Raw genomic sequence first — 3,854 nt, 5'->3', positions numbered from 1 at the left:
TAAACATTAATTAAGTGACTACTATGCCCTTAGCATTCATAGAGTTATTTTTTTAAGGAAGAAGTGAAGGGAGTGGAACAATGGATGTGTAAACAAATAATAATATGATTGATAGAAAGCACTTTGGTAGGTATAGAGGAGGGAAAAATGGTTTCATACTTCAAAATTAAAACTGAGGTTATAAAATAATTGTAGCACCTTAGGAACTGAAATACTAGTACCAAGCTACTAGAGGTTACGAGAACCCTGGAAAGAAAAATGCTGAAAGGTTTAGCACTTCTAGGGGAGCTAGGCCCTTACATCATCAAATGAACAGCAGTCCCTCTCCTGAACTTAGGTAACACATGGGGAAATAATGGGGAATTTCAAAGAATCAGCTGTGGAAATTTTCAGGTTAATTAACAAAATAAAAAGAAAAGAAATTGCTAAATTTTGTCTTATATAAAAATGTATATATAAAAGTACTTCAAGAAGTTCATGGGTGACCACAGGTACCTGGGAGGGTCCGACCTCTGTGGGTGACCACGGGTACCCAGGAGTCTCACCTCCGTGGGTGAGCACTAGTACCCGGGGTGGCTTCACCTCCATGGGTGAGCACGTGGTAGCTGGGGGGGCCTCACCTCCATGGGTGACCACGGGTACCCTGGGGGTCTGACCTCCGTGGGTGACCACGGGTACCTGGGGGGATCTCCCCTCCATGGGTGAGCACGTGGTAATGGGGTGGCCTCAACTCCGTGGGTGAGCACGGGTACGGGGGGGGCTCACCTCCATGGGTGACCACGGGTCCCTGGGGGGGCCTCCCCTCCGTGGGTGACCACAGGTACCAGGGGGGGCCTACCCTCCGTGGGTGACCACATTCATATGCGGCCGGATCATGTGCAGGTCTATGCGGTGCTCCTGCTCCCCGATGATGACCGTGGGCCACAGGAGCCCGTTGGCTGCACCGCTGTCCTCAGCCGCACCATTCCCAAACAGATCCGCGCTGTCCCCAGGCATGTTCTTGGCGGTGGCCACCGGGGTGTCACCTGGAAGAAGCACCCCTGGGGCAGGACGCGTCAGCCTCTCACAGCCGCCTTCATTCTCCTGACCTGGCTGCCTGTCCGCTTACAGGACCTGGCTCAATTGCCACCTCCTCCAGAAAGCCTTCAGTGATTGCACCTCCCTTACACTTGACTCCTAACACTTCCTGGGTCTCTTCCCCTTTAACTGAAGTGAACAGCTGGAGGCCCAGGGGGTCACGGTGGGATGCTCCATGTCCCCCTCCCCTCGGCAGAGCCATGTTGCTGACAGCAGGGGGGGAACTGGGGTCCACAGCTGTGCCATGGAAGAACAGTGCTGGGGGTGGAAGTCAGACCCAGCTCCCTTCCGGGTCACTCCCTAGGCCCGCAGTGCTGGGGCGGGAGCGCCCCTGGGGTCTCCCCGTGCTGGCTAGGAGCACCCAAGCCACCCCTGCAGCCTGAGTCCAGAGCAGAGCTGGGGCTGGAACCCAGAATCTGATGAGGGGAGCGGGAGTCCTCCCAGCCTGCCCTGGGGTCCCGCACACAGTGCTCCCCTCTCGGCTCGGCTGCTGAGCTCCGACCTGAGCGCTGGGTGCCGTGGCCTGTGGGGACCTTGGGGCCCTTGTTTGGTGCGGGGATTGAGACCAGGGCATCCCGGGTCAGACTGTGTGCCGGGCCAGCTCCCTGTGCATGCGCACCTCGGGAGCAGTGGTGAGGGCTCAAGTACGGGGGCCCCTGCAGTTCCAGCATCCCATATGGGCACAGATTTGAGTCCTGGCTGCTCCACTTTTGATCTAGCTCCCTGCTAACATGCCTAGGAAAGCAGCACAAGATGGCCCAAGTACCTGAGCTCCTGAAACCACGTGGGAGATTGGGAAGAAGATCCTGGCTCCTGGCTTTGGATCAGCCCAGCTCAGACCATGTGGCCCCTTGGGGAGTGAACCAGAAGATGGAAACTCTCTCTGTCTCTCCCTCTCTCTGTGTCTCTTCCTCTTTCTGTAACTCTGCCTTACAAATAAATAAATACATCTTTAAAAAATAAAAAAGAAACAAACTGGGATGGAGGAGCTGGTAGGCTCTAAACACAAAGAAAAGGAAAGGGAAGGCCTAGTTCTATTGCTTGCTCAGTTTATGATGTGTTTGTATTCAAATATTCCACTATACCCAATAATAATATACAAGTGGCATATGGAAGACCTTTCTCTTTCTCTCCCTCTCATGGCCTGTGACTCTACCTCTCAACCAAATAAATAAAAATCTTAAAAAAAATAGATCAGGCACTCATGTTGAGGTTATCACCGAAGGCACAAACCTCCTGCACAGCTGGGTAGCAAATGTCTTTTCAAAGATGTTGTCCTGGATGGCAGAAAACTGGATCCAGGTTTTGTGGGTGTCCAGGTCAAAGCCCGTGGAGAGCCCCTGCAGAGATCTAGGCTAGCAACATGGGACCAGCTCCCCACTGGGTCCTTGCATGCCAGCCCCCATCCCCAGAAGCCTCCCAGGCTTCTACACAGGGTCCCCCTTCATGTTTCAGATGAGTTAGCAGATGTGGGCAGCGCGGGGTGCAAATGAGGCTCTTTGGCTAGAGCCCAGCAGTTCTCCTGTCTGGGTTGCTCAGGCGCTCAGAAAGGCATGTGGTCACCACATGGATCTCATTCTCACCTGGGAATAAGAGGGCCCTCCCCCAGCCTGTGCTCCTCTCAAACCCCTCCTTTGCACAGCCCCATTTTCTGAGGAATAGCAGACACAGGATCTTTTCCATCTCTTTTCTTCATTCATGGTCACGGCCCTGATAGCACTCTGGTCTGATTAGTACAATGACTCACTTTCTTGACATCCTTCCTCTTTCCACACTGAAAACTCTTCCAAGAAAGAGACCACATCTTGTTCCTTTGGGATACCTGAACCCTAAAAAGAGGTTCAACACACAGCAGGAGCTTAGCAAGTATCCGCCAAGGAGCAGAGCTGAGGATGGGGTGCACTGATGTGGACACCTGTGGAGCTCCCCAGTGAGGGCAGCCAGCACCGAGCTCTTCCTGCAGCCCACCTGATCAAAATGCTCACCAGGACACCCTGCCTCTTGCAAAGCAAGGGACGAAGGGGCAGCAGCCCTCACTCTGGAGGCTCAAGACTGCCAGTTCTCCCACTGAGGCTTCTCTTTAGGCCCCAGTTACACTGGAGGGAAAGAATTCTCACTTAGAGGATGATTGCTGCCCCTATGACTGATGCTTTGTTGAATTGAGAGGATCCTGGCTCAGTGACTCCTGTCCTTCCTCCAGGAAGTCCAACAACACAGCAGCAGGGACCCTGAGAATACCTGTGGTATCCGGCAGATCTAGCAGTCCAAGTGCCAGGTCCCACCTCCCAAGGTCTTCATAAGGAGCCCTCCACAGCTGTGCCCCATCCTGCCAGTGTACCTGGAAGGCATGGGCCAGGTAGGGTGGATGTAGCCTATGGAGAAGGTGGCAAGTACCCAGGAGCTGCTGGACTTTACTACAGACCCCATGGGTCATTGGGGTGCTAAGCAGTCACAGAAAAGTAGGAGAGCCAGCACTCTATCTTCAGCCTCATCAGGTTCTTGACACTCAGTAGGAGGGACTCCTGAGCAAGAGTGCTCAAGGATCCTGGGGACAGTCAGCTGTCAGATGAGAAGGCACGGATGGGCCAAGGTCCGTGGGATAAGTGTGATCAGAAGGGTGTTTTGCTGACAATGCCATTGCAGGGTCAGCACTACAGCTGGGACTGGGAGGAGGAAGCCATAACCAAGGTGAAGGGCTTCTGGGAGTGGTCAGGAGGGGAATGAGCCAGTTGCCTGTCCCCTGACAACACTTCTAGCCCTACAGGCCCTGGGCCTGC

This window comes from Oryctolagus cuniculus, chromosome 3, assembly GCF_051225735.1.
Source record: "Oryctolagus cuniculus isolate XC-2025 breed Fujian yellow rabbit chromosome 3, ASM5122573v1, whole genome shotgun sequence".
Lineage (NCBI taxonomy): Eukaryota > Metazoa > Chordata > Mammalia > Lagomorpha > Leporidae > Oryctolagus > Oryctolagus cuniculus.
The sequence above is the reverse complement of the archived record's forward strand: the minus strand, read 5'-3'. Positions refer to the sequence as shown.